The sequence below is a fragment of the Battus philenor genome, unplaced genomic scaffold, assembly GCF_028537555.1.
Source record: "Battus philenor isolate CCGP_79_NKW_IND1 unplaced genomic scaffold, ilBatPhil1.0.hap1 SCAF_9, whole genome shotgun sequence".
Lineage (NCBI taxonomy): Eukaryota > Metazoa > Arthropoda > Insecta > Lepidoptera > Papilionidae > Battus > Battus philenor.
The window spans coordinates 3,234,067-3,253,780 of NW_027181759.1; the positions used below are offsets into that span (position 1 = coordinate 3,234,067).

The following is a 19,714-nucleotide window of genomic DNA, read 5'->3' on the forward strand; positions in this document are numbered from 1 at the left end:
GGTAAGTTTTGAATACCTAATGGATTCAGGCGTTATTTTGCGGAAGTCCATCCTAAGTAAGAAAAGGACGAATATATGGCGGAAGTAGCTATATATTCGTCCTTTTCTCACGTAACAGTCTTGGTTCGATAAAGATGTAAGCTTAGTGTATTATCAAGAAAGTTTTAATATATGAAAACGCTATAGCAGCGCTATTTTACTCTGTAAACGAACTTTATAGGTTACAGAGCTAGGTCCATTAATGATGATAATTAGTTACGATTATTGCTAGTTACCGCGTTGGCTCAAAGGTTGGCAAGTTTTTAATAGAACTACTCGCGTTAGTGGAACTAGGTATCGCTTGAGTATTAAAATACAGAAATTTTTTAAATCTGTTCATATTGACGTGTACCAGTTTTGGATCACGCTTGGATGTTCCATCGGATGGCTTGTTCCACTGTAAGCTGACACTTGAATGTCCTTGGCTCACACTTGAGTGTTATTTGGCATTGTGTAAAACCACTGATTCACACTTAACCCTTAATAGCATGATTTACGAAAGTGATTTTTTTTTAATATTACTGTGTTTGCTTGAGGGTCTAGATGAAGGGAATTTTTTTTTTAATTTCGTTGGAAAGAATATTATACAACAGTAAAATTCGTACAGCCAACCTATAAAAAAAACTAATAGTAATGTGAACATTCGGTTTAAAAGATTGGTATCAAAATTGAAACTCTAGACTATTAAGGGTTAAATGACCTTTCTTTCGGAAGTGTATGACGTATAGTTCATACTTGAATAGCCAATAGAAATTAATAATATGAAAATTGTTTCGATTATGGCAGCGTTGAATTTTTCTTATCGGCAATATGAAGCGCTTTCCCAATTTCTGATATATTAACTGTTTATTTAGTAATAGACCTGTGTTTGATCATTTTTTATATTGAATGCATATTGTCAGACATATAGACCTGCAACTCAATTTTTATATCTACTTGAAAAATTTCGTTTTAAAAAATTTATGTACCGTTATAAATTTAGTACTCGATGTATAGCGTTTGACAATACATGCTTAAAATAATGCTGTATAAATATATTTATTTCTTTCTATATCTATTTTTGCCGTAAAACCGCAATACGCTTCTTAAATTACAGCGCTAATGAGATGTACTATTTTATGCCTCAAGATGGCGCAAAAGGCGGAACGCCCTAACAACGTGGAAAAACATAACAAAGCGTAACGACGCTGTTATTTCCAGAATCCGAGTACAAGCTTGCCTAAGCCGAAAGTTTCTTGATCATTTGTTTAAAATTAAAAAAAATATATTGATTTTTTCAATATCATCTATTATCTGTGGCTATTAACACATTCCATGTCATGGGGGGCGTATACGACCACTGCACTTTCCGTTGAGATCATTTACAGTTCTCTTTAAAAACAAAGGATTCTTAAAAAACGAATTGTAGGGTCGATAGATAACTTCACATCACGTACGTTCGTACGTAATGCATATTAAAATTTATAACTTTTCCCTCTAAGTATAGCTTTGCAATATCAAAAAAGCGTAAAGCGTGCGTCTTAAACGACTTTTTTTTTAAAGTGTGTGTCGTATACGCCCCACGCAGCCTAAATGAAAAATCTTCAAAAATTGCCGCGGCACGGAAGAGTGTTAAACGTACATTTGAATATGGATATCCAGGATGTTATATAAAAAAATTTGGAATTATACGTAATTGGCAACAGTTTACGTTTGAGGGTCAATGAACGCTTCTCTTTATGTGGTGTAAATATGTAATACATACTCCTGTATTTATAAAAAAAAAGATTATTCTGTCGCTTTCTATGTGTAATTACATTTTAGTTTTTTTTTGTTAAAACCAGAGTTATGCGCATCCTAATATGGAAGTAATATGAAATTCATTTAGTATATATTTATATTTAATATCGTTAAGGAGTTTTGTGTTTACATTTTTGTATCGAGGCAATCCTGGTATTGTATGAATATTTTCAGAATTTTGATTTACCGAATTAAATGCAATGAATGTATGTAACTTTAAATTATGTTTACGTGTTCGTCACTGTGGAATGTAATTCTTATTTCAAATACAAATCTATGAAAACGTTTTCTTACTTATCCGATTAAAAGTAAATACTTCAATTTTTCGAAATTGGAATTAACAAGTGTATTTATAAAGCGCTTGTTTTTTTGTCGCACTTTTGTCGGTCAATTTACAGATGAAAGCCTTACCATTAAAGTATGTAGTAAAAAAATAATAAAATATATTAAAATATATCTCCATGTCGATTTTAAAGAATGTCAAAGTCATTCATATTTACTTTTATTATAAAAATATATTATTAAAGTTAGGATTTAGGCTATCGTACATCCGAGTATCTGCCCTCTTATATCCGTTATAACAGGAAAAAACGTTTTCTATTCAAGTGGTATCAAATATGTGTGTGAGAAAAATTATACTTTTCTGTAATCAGTTTGCAATCATATCCGTGACAAAATTCACCAATACATCTTCAATTTTAAATCCTAAGCACAAAGAGGTGTGTTTCTAAGAAGGTTTTATATTTTAACGTGGGCTAACGTTATAAACATGTTTTAGCCTCGCTGCCCGTCACTTTTAATTAAAAAAGATATATTTTTTATATTGGTTATGCTAATTATGTCATTCATTTTAAATATCTAATGATGTTTCTAAGTTTGGTTAATTTGATAGCTTTATAGGTTTCCAATTCAATAAAATAACAATCTAATGGCGCTGTTTAAATATTCTGAACCACTTTTTTTATTCAAGTCATGCTGAAAAGTTATCTATTTGTCTTTATATATGCATAGTTTTGTAAATGTATAATGCTATCTATATGCAGAGTATTGTAAATATATGATCAAGCCTACCGCTTGGGTTGAATACAAATGCATTATCATTTCAGCTATAGGACGTTCTCTACCACACATAGGCCTTCCCCATGGATTTTCAATAGAACCTGTTAGAAGCGGTCTGCATTCAGTATCTTTCGACGACCTAATAAGATCGTCTGTTTTTACAGCGGTCATCTGTTGTGTGCAGCAAGCAGATTGGTGGATTTTAAATGTTATTCGCAGTTTTGATAAATTGGTATGAATTTTTTTTCACCGTGGGCTTTAGTGAAAAGTTTCAAAATTTGCATTGATTTTGTTTCTACTGGGATTTGATTCTCGAACTACATTGTAATATTTAGTACCAATAAGGCTTATGTATGTGTGTGTGTGCGTGCGTGCGTGCGCGCGTGTGTGTGTAATGTTGTGTAATGTGATTTGAAAACAAAATTCTTAGAAAATCTCATTTAAATATTAATTAAATAACCATTCTGAGACACAAACACATGTTATAATGTTCTTAGACTCTTTTACACTTATTGTCATCTTTAATTAAAAGTTACCATAATAAAAAATGTGTTTAATTAGAATAAATCTAAACCGTAATAGATCGTTTTAGCCCCTGGATGGTCCACTGTAAGGCGTAGGCTTTCTCCACAGATTTTTTGCAAGTGTTTGGTATATATATATATATATATATATATATATATTTTTTTTTTTAAATGGATATATATATATATATATCCATTTCAAAAATTACAAAGATTCATTTAATAACATAACATTGACAAACGGCAGTGCAGGCCTCGCAAACCAGGCGGGTTCAACTAGTATCAATGCATAAGTTCCTGATTGGTATGTCTGTTCGTTGCATGTCCATCAGTCATTAGACATTGATCGCTAGTTGATAAAGTTTATTAATTATCGGTTATAAGGTACGTGACTCGGTTGACAATGGTCGGTATAGACTGTAGACGTTTGGCTTTAATATTCAATAAACGTAGGTGTAGTACCCTTGTAATAGTTGTACTATTTGTAACGCTATTCGAAACAACGTTGCGTACGGCACGTAGGTAGTTACATATGTAGCGTATATACTTTAGCTTAACGTAGAGCAGGCAAGGTATAACGTAAGGTCGTAGCACGTTGAATTCTACGAGCTACGTTGCTGACCTTTAGATGACATCACTTCACATGAGCAACTGCTCGTATAATGTGGTAGTGGGGTCGTGCAATCGATTGCCGTTGAAGCCGAAAGGTTCTCGAGTGGCGATCACGAGCTGGTAGACGCGATGCGGCTAGTCCAGTGATTCCCAAAGTGGTCTATATCGACCCCAAGGGGTCTATGACAACCTGCAAGGGGTCTACATCAGCGAAAAAAAATTTGGGGGTCTATGAAATGAAAATGGGGGTCAACAGACTGGACATCATTAGCCGAGGAGATTTAAGATTAACCCTTATAAAAGCCAAATGTTGATAATTTATTATTAAAGCATCAGGTTCATCCTTCTCACTAAAAACATTGGCTTATTGCTTATGTTATTTTATTGATAGTTTATTTTAAGTTTATTTAATGTTACGTATTTTTAACATAACAGATACAAAATTTTATTTTGAGTAGTTTTAATTTAAATTCAATTATTAAATGTATAAATTAACATGTGTTTGTACTTTAAATTTTGAACACTAAACTTTACTACAGTTAGAAATTTACAGGAAATCAATATCAGGTAAGTAGGGGGTCTACCCAACACGGAAAAACATGACAATAAAGTTTGGGGACCTCTGGGCTAGACCAATAGGAAGACCGTCGACACATAGTTAAAGTCGTGGGAAGATGCGCTGGAAGCGAACAGTGTAAAACCGATCATCATGGTGATTTTCATGCGAGGCCTATCCCTTGCAATGGGCGTCTATTGGCTTATATGATGTTTGAACTATTGAGAAAATTAAACTATACTTGGTTACTAGAATTACCATAAGAATATCGGAATTCCTTTCGCGATTAACAAATAATAAATCTTTAGATATCTTACTATGAGTGTAATTATCTATAAAACCAATGCTAAGGCTTTTTAAATAAAATTATTCCAGTGATAAGAACCAATATAGATTACTTTTAGTCGAAAATATATTCAAAATGTCCGCCTCCATTTTTGACACATTCCTTTAGTCTGTGCGGTTTCTCATCGATCTTTTCACTATATTCATGCCTATATAGGTCACTGTTTTTCTCAAGGATTACTTCAGGCTCTCTAGAAATTTCAAAGGTCTAGCACACACTGAAGTCTCCAACGCCATATTTAATTTAAAGGATCTGAACTAGAGGACGGCCAACTTTCATGTCTGATGACGTCAATATTTTGTCACATAGACTTAAATTTATTTTGGTCACTAAAAAGCCAAGCTTTTCGAATATTTTCGATGTATTATCATAGTAGAAGTAAATACACTGTTTTATTGTATTTTTTTTATATTCGCCGTGCATCTCTGAAACGACCTTGTACTACCTCATTAATTTTTTTGTTTAGCTCGTATAATTGCTTTATGTGAATCTTAATTTTAATGGCATAATAATGCATGCATGTCATCTATTACTCTGATAGATGGCAATTGGCATGATGGTAAAGCTATATATATATTAAAGGGACCTGAATGCAATGTCGCTTTCTTAAGTTAAATTCACACGGCTACATTTTTAACGAGTTTTCATCCTAAGCAATATTCACCTTTGTTTCAACAACCTTTTGCCATCTAGTATACAAATTTTCAATGCCGGAGCCGGGTAACAAATCAATCGGTTTTTCTGTAAAATATGCCGCCAGAAACGACATTGCTTCCCGTCCATATTACGGGGAACGGTATAATATTTAATAAGTTTGCTTGTAATTTATTTAGGCCTTATTTTTTTAATAAAGTTATCATTTAATCTTAATGCAATGAAATAAAAATTAAATCATAGTTATATTATTATTTATATCTTTCCTAATGTCATACCGTTATAGACGGCTACGTGGGACAGGCCGATACATATTGCATATATGTATTTCATAACACATCGTACCGCAACGTTCTAGCAAAGGCCTAAACCAAAAACGGTTATGGGTCCCCGATGTATTGGAATTAACGACCATACCATTTTGTTGTGTGATTGATTGCGATCGGAATAACCCACATAGCCTCAGCGCTAATTAGTAACGACCTATAAAAGCGGTAGTGTTGAATAATTTAATAATAATTTGATCGCATATAAAGTTATAACGTATTCAATCCTGCTATTCAACGCTTAGGGAATGGAATTTCATTATTGCAGTCCTGCTGGTTGTTTAGAAGATGGAATTTTTTTTCTCTATAGCTTTATAAAGCTTGTTATTGAGTCTAAAGATGTATAGCTAGCTGAAGCATCTCCGTATCTTTTTGCGCAGTTTCAGCATGGAATGATACAAAATATAATAGCATATTTTAGACGAGAGAGCTCTAAATTATTTGACTCTGTGTTTAGCACTAATCGGTGTAACATAACTCCCGAAGATGCCCCGTGGAGGGGCGAAACACGTGTTGAGTGATTTGACGGTGGCGGTTGTGTGATTCGCATTGTTTGCCGCATACGCATTTATCAGCGGGCTGGCGGGCGGTGCACTTTGTTGCACGACTACCACTGCATGTGCGGAAGTGGCTAAATATTGGTCATTTTCTTACTCTAAATTATTGTAAGTGACGGTACCTAAACATACCGGAGTGGATACATGCGCTATACATCTATTATAACCTAAGTATTAAAAAAAAATAATGCCAGTATATTATACATTTCGTTACATCACATATCGCCATAATCGCCACGCTTGGCCGGCTGGTCGGCGATCGCATTGTGACATTACTGTACGCAGGGAACGCTGCTGTCTATCCTCTGGAAATATTGTTGTAGTGATAATCCTATATACATGCACAAAGTGTGAATTATACAAGATTGTATCCCGGGAATCGAAATCGCGACCTATGATTGGAAGTCCTCTACTGCTGTGCTACCGTTGCTTGATTATATTGATGGAACTAAGTTTGTTGTCTTATTTGCAGAGTTAATATTTTAAGGTATACTTAAAACATTTGAATTTCTTGTCGAATGATCTCAGCAGTTGATTGTAGTTTATTCATACGCTGACAGTATTTTTTTATAATGTCAAAAATAATTTCTGATTCAAGTGCGCCGTAGCACTTTCGAGTAAAGGTATTTTGAATTTTTTTTACTACTAACATTGATATGCAATTTTGTCGAAGAAAAATTTTGCCAATATTTTGTACTAGCGTTTCTTGAGTTTTGTCGCGGTGAGTACTGATGTAAAATTGGACTTGAATATGTGCAGTCTTACTCACATGTTTACTGCATCGCGTCGTTTCATTGATATTCGCTCGACGGACGTAAGAAAATGTTTCGCGTATCTTTTTAAAAACGTTTTAGGCTAATGTACATACGTACTTTTTAATGACACGCCTGTGAGAAACTGTCTTTTATTTCACGTCGTTGGAAAACTTCCAGGGAAGAAATAAAATAAAAATTATGTTTCGCGACGGTTACACAGACGATCTAGTTGGGGTAAATTCAATAAATTAATTTACAGCAAATAGCGTTTTATTATTGATAATATTTTGCCGTTAATAAACGGTCTTTAATTTACAATGACCTCTCCTGTACGTAAAAAGAAAAATGCAAATAAGGCCAATTTTATTGAAAATAGACCCAGATTAAACCTATCTATAAAGGTATGTTCTAACTTAAGGCTTAAATTCCAAACGCAGCCTGATTTGAGAAGAGCAAGCACAACTAACTCAGATGTTTTTTTTTTGTGGTCATTTTACAATATACTTGATACAGTAGTGAGGCTATTAAATGCTCTATTATCATATAAATCCTTCATGCTGTAATAGTATTTTTACAGGTTTTGTTTGATGAGCTTTTTAATTTTTTTACGGTGTTATTTAGACATTATACGGGAATATAACACCGTACACAGTTGCCTACAAAAGAGTTTTTAATTTTATCGAGCCTAGAGAAAGGTATAACAGGATTATCTATATTTCCAGTGCTAACCATATAAATATAAAATACAGCTATGATAATCGCCCGTTATTAAACATTTGCAATCTACGAATCAATTTTTCCATAAATTTCTGGCTAAAAATGGCGGAGATGGCAGTTACCTTTTTTTTCTCTAAAAAAAAAAGAAAGAAGATATAAGTAAAAGACCTAAAAGTAGGTAGCTACCACTGGTTCGTATCGCTGATCTGTTGAGACGAGGCCGGCCAGGAACTCATAAGTTGCTTTTATAAATTTGACATTTTTCTTCCATATGTACATTAAAATATCAACTTAGTCAATGAGTCAACAAACCGAGTTCCACACATTTCTATCAATTTAAACTCTTAAATGCTATCATAAAATTAATTTAATTATATACTTCAAATTTTAGATTTAAAAATAAGAGTAGAGGTCTAAGATATCTTGTGTAACTTTATATATACATACACTCGCTAAAGTAAATATTAACTAAAATAATAATATCAAAATGACTATTACTTTGAATATTTCTTTTTGTATCCTACGGTTTTCGCAACCAAGTGGCATTGCGCTCATTTTACGACAAAAAATAGTGATTATTATATTTATTAAGACATTGCAATTCATAACAAATGCACCACACATTGGTACGTTGAAAACGTGACGTTTTAAAATATTAGTCGTATTAAAATTTATGTGCATGTTTTCCAAGGCGACGAATTCATTTAAAAGGTGGTATTGCGCATCAATAACTATTTTTACATCACTATTACTCATTTTTGTTTTCCGCAATTGTTTTTTTTTCAATATACAACGTATGCTTCGTGCGATAATCGCATCTATATTTATAAGTTTACGATCTATTATTGATTATGCTTTCCAGGGACGCTAGCAACGCATCTATACAACGATTAGCCGCGCGTGCGTGAAGTGACGCGCCGAGTGCATTATCTGTAACGATTTGCATATTATGTAAGGAACGCTTTTGTATACGCTTGGAAGCTACGCAGACATGTAAATAAGAGCGTGTTTATCTAACGTAGAAAATGTCTTGATGCCATTTAACTATCATTAATACCGGGGATTCCCAAGGGGTCGGTTATCCAAGGGTCGACACGAACGAAAATTGATTTTAGGGGTCGTCGATGTTATAAAATCGACCCCTGTTAGCGCAAGTTCTTATTTGATACTCTAAGATACTGTATAAGTTGTGTAACGTGTGCTTTCTTTTTATAAGGCTCACTGTTTTATTTTTAGAAGGTAGTTTTTTTGTAGTACTCTTAAAAATCTGTGGTCTTTTCAAATAATGATACCAGATTTATGTATTTTTGGATTAATATCAAAATAAAATATAGATAATAATGCAGTTCATTTTGTAAATGGGGTGTTTTGGACAAAATTGTTTGGGAATCCCTGATTTGGACTCGTTCATTCATTTACATATGTTATTATCTGAAGCTAAATATTAACGTAATAGTAATTAGATTTAGAAGATTAAGAAAAAATAAAGCATTAAATGAATAAAATTAGCTACTAATTTAACCGATAGATATATCATCATCATCACCATGCCAGCTGATAGACGGGCACTGCACGGCAAAAAGCCTCCCCAAAGTTTGCCACAATGTCACTATCCTGTCATAGCTATGTACAAACAATTCAAATATAAATTACTTAAAAAAAAAAACGTTTCAGTGTTTTGTCTAGCGGCAGAAACTATGTTAAACTTGATCTGACTACAATTTCATAATGGTCTATTAACCATTTATTTCTAAAACTTTACATGAAACAAATTATATATGCCAATGGTACATTAACTTGTCGAATGCCTATGGACATAGCTGTCTCAACTGCCAGGGTACGCACGGGCCAGATCTGTCCGAAATAAAGTAGGCTACATTACATCGTATCACGTTAAAAATACAGTTTAAAATCGCTTGCTCTGAATGTAGTACAGACCACAGGATCATAAACAATAATATTTAATTAATCATTTAAAAAAATAGTTTCTGACACTCACAGGCGCCATGTTGCGGCACACGAAGGGATAAAGATAAATGAGTTCAAAATTATTACCAGGTCCAATAATTATAATTTTCTTTAGAATAAGTGACATTTGTGAAATAGGCTCAGAGGCATATACGATTATCGGTATATCACTGTCAAGCCGAAACATAAAAATCGTTTTCGAAAATCATTCCTTATATATTTAGAAATATTTGGTCATTATTATCATATCGGAATCTATTTAAGGAAACTGCGAATTGAATTGAACAGTAATAATTCTATAACTATGTTCATTAAAATGTATTTTTATGTAAAGGTAAGAAACTCAAATCATTTGTAGCAAAGTTACGAGAGGTAATGCCTTTTATTTATATTTATTAGAATCGCTAAATGGTGACATATTATCTATAAACTCTGGGCTCTAATAAATAGTGTAGTCTCAACACACACTGTCTATAAACTATATATATTACTTCCTTAACATAATAGCTCTAGTACTAGACGCCTCGGCACACTCTACTCTCAACTTTATGTTATATATCATTTTCAATATATTTATAGAAAAAAATTGACTAAAAATTCACTTTTTATTTGACGGTTTTTAATAGTTGTATGTAAAGCTGTGGCGGTACTTCCCCGAATACATATATATATATATATATATATATATATATAATATAAATTAACATTTTAATCAAATAAGGCTAGCGGCGGCAAGGTTACGGGGCATACAAGGACGCAGTAATTACAATTAGACGAAGCCGTGCCGAATGCCGAGCAAATCGATACGCTACGGGTCATGCGACCGGGTTATGTGTATTTACTAACCGAGCGCCGAAGTTGTAATATTTTATATATAGTCTACACTCAACCAAAAGTAAAGAAGTAATTACATAATTATTAAAATTAAACACAGCATTCACTAATTATACTCACATTGTGTACTTAAGGCAAGGAAGTTCAAAAGAGACAGAAGAAATAGTAATAATAGTAGTAATAATAAATAATAAAATATGTTCTAGAGTATCCACGGATTAAAGGATACCAGCACTTTGGTCGCTTAGTATAAGCTGATTATATAGTAACCAAGCTCAAAAGCTTCCTTAAAGAACACAGCTCTTTGGTCGCTTGGGAGAGTGATCCATTGAGTGACAATGCGCAATATACCCGAGTGGATGCCTCCTCTTGAACTGTCATTCAATATGCGTTTAACATACTGTTATGATTCTCCATAAGAAGCCTTTCTATAAAAGATTTCAATAAACAAATTAATTGGTAAAGGCAACCGCTTTGTGCGGAAACTGGATGAAGACTGTCTCGGCGGAGTGATTGTGTTTACGGAACGCAAGGAAAATCAGAGTGAAAGAGAGTGAGAAAGTTAAGTGGATGGGGTTCAGACTGGATGTAACTACAACAAGAAGTCCGAATCTTCTCTTGGCTCGATCAGGTGCTATTGTCGAGTTATTTGACGTTATAAGTAAATAAAAGTTAAAAATTACATTGGTTGGGAAACATCGTTCGTGTAACCAATTAGCCGAAAGGATATCGAGTGGCGACCATGAGCAGGTAGACGCAGCGTGTATAGGTCCCCCCACTAGATACAACGACGATATATGCGGGCAGTGCAAGACCGGTCATCTTCGTGATCTCATTTTTAAGAATATATACAAACTACACTGAAGACGTGTTAAACGTAAGTAATGTACTAAGTGGCAGTGGACGGGCCATCTACCTTGTGCAACCGATTGCCGTTGGGGCCGAAAGATCTCAAGTGGCGCCGAGCCACGATCCGTGGTCGAGACGTAGACCAGGCGTAGGTAGGCTAGAAGTCGCTGCATGCAGGCAACACAGGACCGTTCATCGTGCCGATCTTTGAGGGAGGATTACGCGTTGCAGTGGGCGTCCATCGGCTGAAAAAAAGAAGAAGAGTCAAAAAGTATTTCCTCTGTAATTAGTACCTGAGTTGACAATAATAGGGATATAAAAAGAAACAACCTAAAGTTAACTGTCAATAAAGCTATTTTGTCAACGTATTAGCTAGTCATCAGCCGGAAATTATATGAGACGGCGGTAACAGCTCTCTTTGTGTGCGATGACCAAGCTAAAAAGAGTATTATTCTTAGATAATACATCACGGACACAAAGCGTATTCATATTTTAAGTTGACAGCTGACATTATTTACTAGAACATTCGACCGATTCAAGTCAAGTACATCGGCGTTTGTTTACTGCATGCGATAATTATTTTTGCTCGTTACTTATTACGTTACAACCTAGTTTTTGTGACAAACGACAGTTGGCTGTAAATTCGCATTATATAGTCTCGACCGCATTCGTTGTGCGACGTTTATTTATCAAGACAGCACTGTGGCGGCGACGTTTCGAAACCATTCAATGTAAAGACATTACAAAGTTTTTTTTTATTTTAAGTAAAAAAAAAAATTGATTGTCCATGCCAAAATTCTTCATAGATATGACCTGAAATAACAGCCAGCATTGATATAATAAAAAATGTGTCGTTAATTTTTATGCGGCGTGTAGCAGGCAACACATGTCCGTAGTAAATTATCGTCGACAGCTCTGCAGAGATTTGACAAATTGTGTGAAACGGAGCGCGGAAGCGCTTGCAAATATTAGCAAATATATTCAAGGTTAACTTTAACTTGCATTTTACAGGACATGTAGTAAAACTTTATTATCTGTTTTAGAATAGTTTTATCGTTTTCGCTTCTGAGATGTATAAGTTGAATAGTAAGCCCGTGATTGACTCGTTGCTTGTCAGTGACTTACGTTTCCACAAGAGTCGAATCAGTTAAATCAGTTTGCATTATGTGATTGAATAGAAACTGATCATTGCACACTAGTCTAGCTGTAGATGTCGTACGAAATAATAATGATAAAGCATAGAACCCGACGATCGCTACAATGACCGATCTTGCCCTACTACCCGTATGCATAGACTTAGGTCGTCGTTTCTTTCATTTCAAATATAAGCATTATTAACACGTTCCGTGCCACGGCAATTTTTGAAGATTTTCTATTTAGGCTGCGTGGATCGTACACGATTAACAATTTAAAAATTTTAAAAAGTCGTTTAAGACGTATGCTTTGCGTTTTCAATACTGCAAAGCTATATTTAGTGGGAAAAAGTTATAAATTTTAATACGCATTATGTATGGTCATACGTGATGTGAAGTTATCTATATTCGACCCTACAATTAATTTGTTTAAGAATTAAGAACTGCAAATGACCTGAACGGAAAGTGTAGCTGGGGTCGTATACGCCCCACATGGCATGGAATGTGTTAAAGAATGTAAATATTAACGTTTCATAAATATAATTATTGAGCAACGATTTAAAATATGCACAGGTATGTTAGAAGTAACACAATAATACCCAGCTGTCGTTCTCGTATGACATCATGTCGCGTACACATCATAAAAAAAAAAAACTGCTGCGTACTGTGTTATTAATGTTTATATAAACTCTGAAAGCATGCTATTGGCATGTTATTACAGAAATCAGCTGTCTTTTCGTTACTAAATGTTTTATTTCTCTTTTATTATTCAATGTAATCGTCGACGTGCATATTAAGAGAGACAAGTCTGACATAAATTAATTTAGTAAGTTTCTAGATTTAGTCTAATTCAGTATCATTTGACTAAACAAAAATAAACATTATACGATTGTTTATAAAAGTAGTATTTACTTTACTATGATAAATTACACTGAAGAATTGTATTTGTAATGGAGAAGCTAAAGTAGAACGGTTTATGATTAACCGAATTTCTACACTAATGATGTTATAATAACGTCTTAATTAACATGTGTTTTGATGTGAACCATTAATCATGCTTTTTCAACAGTTTAAAACAAATAAACGTTTTTTAATAACACTAAGGCGGCGCTCACGTTAGGCTATATTCGATTGTTGGTACAGCTTCATCGGACTCAAGGCTCGCGAAACCGAAATCAGCGACTTTTTGTGTAATGATAGGTAGCGTCGCGAAGTACTTACTGAATGTGACATTGTTATTTCCGGTATTTATCAGGCTCTGATATAAGGTATCAGTAGAACATAATTTTCGATCTATTACCTTGTAATATGTTGCTTCCGAAATAGCTTAATCGCCTTAGGAAAGGGCAGAGAGGTAGCGGTTGGCAAAAAATGGGCGCCACTGCTGCCAGTGTTGAAACAGATTTTATTTTTAATATAGACAATTAAGGGATGACTGATGATCCTTACGATGGAAACATTTAAAAATTATTGACTTGTAATATCGATAATAAAATGTTAATGCATCGATTTATATATACATAATAATACGAAGTACCAGCTCGCGTTAGATTACCTCCGCATAGTGCATATCAGGTAACCGTTCCGACCGAATGCGATCATCAAATGAATTGACTTCCTGAATAATATGACCGCTTCATGTTACTCGTGAAACGAGTTTTTATCTAACGCAGGGCCGCACTCGGCTAATATCGATAATGTGAGATATTTTCATTGTTTAATTCGCTTTGTTGTGTACCGGAGTAGGTATAGTCGCACACGATTATTGTTTATGACGAAACAACATCGGCACGTCCGCATCCGACGTAGACTAGTTTTTTGCTGCCAAAGATCAACTGCTTAGTTGTTCACTGATACAAATCTAGCTTCGACATCCCGGTTTAAAATTGTTGATTTAAAAAAAAATAAGGCTATAAATAATAATTCCAAAGAAAAAATACACATGTCGTAAATATAAACTTCTATTTTATTAGGTAAACGGCAAAAATTACCCACTGCGCTTTACTATCATTATCAAAACTTATTTGTGATTTTTTTGTATTATATTGATACGTAAAAATTACTATGAGAGCGTATAACTAGTAAAGATACGCTATTACTGATAACATTCAAACTCATGTCGCTAGTACTGTCAAGTTTCTAAATGTGTAGATTTTTTAGACCTGGCTTGCACTGCTGCCTGGTGTAAAAACCTACACATGTGCCAGTGTCATTAGCAGATTCCGCTGGTGCGAGAGGTTAGGTCGCTGGTGTTTAGACTAAACCTATTTTACCCCTATCGAAGTTCGGGGATTCCCTGGGCAGCTTCGGCACGGGCTTTTACATACTATAGTTTCACCGAAGTACCTAGGCTTCGGCTGTCACTCTTCTATAATAACCGCTTAACATTTCGACACAAGTGCGTTCGAAAAGACCGAACGACGACTTGGTCGGTTGCTATTACCTGGGTAATGTTATACTACCAATTTTAAAATCTTTAACGCTGGGAGAAGAAGTGTATAGGAAGAACCACCAGCAACGCTTCTATCATTTAAGAGTATATATATGATATGATCCGTATTTAAGTAAGAAAAGTACCAATATTTAGCCACTTCCGCACATGCAGTGGTAGTCGTGCAATAAAGTGCACCGCCCGCCAGCCCACTGATAAATGCGTATGCGAATCACACAACCGCCAAATTACTCAACACGTATTTCACCCCTCCACGGGGCATCCTCAGGAGTTATGTTACACCGATTAGTGCCAAACACAGAGTCAAAGAGATTGATTCGCATTGTTTGCCGTATACGCATTTATCAGGGGGTTGGCGGGCGGTGCACTTTATTGCACGACTACCACTGCATGTACGGAAGTGGCTAAATATTGGTCCTTTTCTTACTTAGGATGGACTTCCGCGAGGTAACGCCTGATTCCATTAAAAATGATCCGTATTGTTATGGCCAGACCGCTACTACTAATCAGGTGATAGTCGCGTATCTTTTTTTTGTATCAGTAACAAATAATTCGTAGAATCTATTATCGTAAAAGAAACACTTGTCGTTTGCGGTGCATATATGAAAAAAAAAAATGTCAAAAACTAATCCATTATATTTCGCGTCGTTAGTCGTTGTCAATAGATGGAGTCACCCATGGTTGATAATGAATTTAATAACAATAAAGCAATGGATAGCCAAATGTTTATGGACCTATAATAATAGTCGTATGCAGCAAGTTCAACATTATAATTGCACACGCATTATATGATTTATATTACTACAGTTCAAAACTCTACACGGTAAAAAAATTAGCAAATTCTACGACTAAAAAATTCTTAAGATGTTAGAATAAATATTTTGAAGACATTAATATGATGTGTAACAAGTCTCATAGGATTCGCGAAATGGATTATATAGACTACCTTCTTCGAGTAGTCGAAACATCATGTTAATGCAATAAAGGTACATCTTACCCGGTACTAAGTTCAACATATATTGCCGTGCCGCCAATTATTTAGTTATCGTAACAGGGCAGGTGTATGACGTCACGGTGCTCCTTGTGCTCTCCTTAATACTCTTGTCTAACCTCCATAACACAACGTTAGCGATATATTAAAGGTGATCTGTCGCACTTATATCAAGGCCCTGCGTTGCGCGTAAAGTTTTTAATAAAATTATTTCTATAAAAAACTTATTCTTAGATTATTTAGTTGTACCTGTACAAAGACGGTTAATTGTTTTGTATGAACTTGAAAATAATGTTTTTCACTTGTAATTACGCAAGCACTTCACTATACTGGACATATGAAAATATAATTGTATACAAGAAAAGGCTGCCGCGTGATTATGTTGGTGAAAGAAATACCCGCATCATTCATTCATGTCAGTCTATAAACGCTCGCTGAAAGGCCTAAGTCTTTCCCAAAGATAGCCTCAACCGATCTTGCCCAACCTGGTGGAGGGTCAACGCTATTGCAATTCAAAAGCAATACATTCTAGAGACATAAATTTGAGTAAAAAATTGGTATATCTCGTTGGTTGTTCTCATAACAGGAGGTACATGTATAATTAGCCGACGAGGAAAAAAAAAAGATTTGTTACGGCAACCCTGAAACGGACTACGCTGCAATTGTGCAGTAATTACGTATCTGTCAATAGGTTAGTTGCGATTTGCCGCGGCGGCTTCGCGTGGGCGCTAATGATTCAGCGTACACTGGTGGGCTGACCAAGGACTTACCTTTTACTGCGCGAGCGGACGAAGAAATGGACACGTGTCTCCTCGTGTGATCATAGTCTCACTCGGTCTAGTACCGTATAAGGAACTTGGTTTAAAATTATAGAGTTTATAAATTTTACATAAATGCAATGGTTATGGATGCATGAAGCATATTTATTATACCAGCTGATAGGCGCTCACTGCAAGGCATAGGCCGCGATGATCAGTCTTGCGCTGTCAGCAACTTCCGGCGATCTTTACTAAACCGTTGGTTCATCTAGTCGGTCTACCCACGCCTCGTTTACCGACTCTTAGTCGCATTCCGAGTACATTTTGTTGTTTGCACCTGAGGTATATTTCTGTACACAGACACGAGAACCACCTCATAACATCTCAGGAAGCTAGAATAGTCTGACAACTGGCTCTATTCATAACTACCGTCCCAACCAAGACAAGTAGGACCTACTTTTGTCTTTGTTATACCTCGAATAGAAGAATCTGTTATTATTCGTCGTCGTTTCCGCCTATTGATGTCCAATGTAAGGCATGTCCCCATACACATCTATGAGGGAATATAACGTAATCACTACGTTTGGCAGGCGGTTTGACGGCCGCAGTGTGATATTATGGTAACGCAGAGGATGCTGCTTCCCATCCTCTGGAAACTTATTTGTACGCAGCGATAAGCCTATATAATTAACGCGTACAGCGTGAATTATATAAGCTTGTTTCTCGATTATCGAACCTGCGACTTATGATTACAAGTCAGTCGTCTACCGTTGGGCTACCATTGCTATTGTTGTTATTATTAGTGTAAGGTAGTAAATGGAAAAGGTTTTATTATTCTTATTTCATGCTAAATCGTTTAAGTAATTTCTTTATTTCTTATGCTTCTTATATTTGCTTAAGATTTAGTAGATAAGGAGTCCTACCTGCAATAAATTAATGAAGTTGATATAATTAACAAAAATTATGACTGGTAAATACCACGAGGTTGTTTATAGTCGCTGCAAGCAGTGATATGCGAGCATTACAATATATTTATTATTTTTATTTATTAATAATTTTATTTTAATTTCACGGACCCTTCCGCTCCGTGAACACAGCGCCGATGAAGTTGTAAAAGCCTTCGGACTAACAGCACTAACATCAACAGAGAATAAGTAACAAAGATTTATGGGCAATGTAGGTAGTGCAATAGACAAATCTAACGCGACCATCTATCTTGTGCAAGTGTGTGTGTCCTGTTTGCGCGTGTGTGTAATTTACAATTGTGTAGCAATATATTTGTTATGTACAGATCCTCATTACTACCTACTAGCTTAATGTTCTAGTATAGAATAAACACCTTTAAATGTTAAAAATATTTCTTCAGTAAATTTCGGAATGAAATTGATAGAATCAAAATAATGAAAGTTGACATGTCATAAAGCTTTTTATAGTTATGACCATAAAAATTTTATCATCGTTTTTGTAAACTAGGTGACAGCATTTACCAATCCACGAATTTGTAACGTCAAGTACTGTTATGGTGTAATAAGTTCGATTGATGTTGAAATTTCTGGCTTAATATAATCCCGTTGCCTTGGAAACCGACTTGAAACGTAACGGACAGCCGCCCAATAACTCACTGTCGAATTTGTTAAACCATATTGAAGTTTTATTATCATATTTGCATCACAAAACGATTCCATTTACGGCGCGCTTCGACTGCCGCCCGGCTGTGTTCACGAGCTGAAATTATCCAAACTGGATTTTAATTTGTTTCCTTTACAAAATAAAACCCTTTTTTGTATGCTATTGCTTTATACAGGTCATACGCTCTCTTGTGTACAACTTTATTAAGATATGAAACTTGTTGATTTCGTTTCCTACTGCTCGCATGTCATCACATGCGTCGTGACGTCATGACGCGTTTGGAATCTTCGTGGAAGCTTCTTCTTTTCAGTCGATAGGCGTTCACAGCAAGGTATAGGCTGTCACTAAAGATCGTCACGATGACTGGTCTTGCACTGCTCGCATCCACTGACTTCCCGCGATCTTAACTAACCGGACGGTTTTTCTAGTGGATATACTCTCCGGAACCGGATACCGGAACAATATGACATTGCCACTTCAGACAAACAATTCTTCGAGTAACGACGGTGACCTTGGTTCTTCTACGGTTCACCTCATAGCTTACGAATTTTTAATAATTATTAATTACACTTGATGTCAGGTCTATTTATTTTGTTAAATTTTTAAGAGAATGTGTCTAGTTTCTGCACTTGACCAACTGCCAAGTTTTTTTTTTAAATTTTGTATCAAAGGAAAGATAGATTTTTAAAGTGTGTACGTCTAGATAGATTTAAGGTACTCGTATCAGTTCTTTTGCAAAAAGGAAGATAGTAATCCCTAATTAGAATCATTTAAAATGACATAAAATAAATTCATAAACTGGTTTCAAAAATAGAATTATGCAAGTAGCACCGAGATATATAAGTGATGATGGGTTTCTTTTGCTCTGCGGTTTCTCTTGCCTACTACGCCTTATAAATTGGAATAGGGCTATGTTTACATGCAACTGCTTGGCTGTAGGAATAAATAAAACTTACCCAGTAGAAGTACCCACCAAAAACGTATTCGCTAAGGAGACCATTAAATACTTCGAGTTTATAGCAATAACTAACCAGTTCTATCTGTTACTAATAATTAATATCCTGCCTAGATAATAATTTATGATTTATAAACACGGTCCGGCGCCGATTCTTGTGTTTTCCGCTATTAATGAAACGTTATGGTCTACTATTATAATATTTGCAATTGCTTTCGTAG

General features: G+C 35.1%; 1 protein-coding gene across 1 annotated transcript in view; it reads left to right on the plus strand.

The window, feature by feature from the left end:
* LOC137932196 (BAG domain-containing protein Samui-like) overlaps positions 1-19,714 on the plus strand; it is a 50,873-nt gene that overhangs the window by 3,823 nt on the left and 27,336 nt on the right. The gene's annotated exons all lie outside the window — the stretch shown is intronic.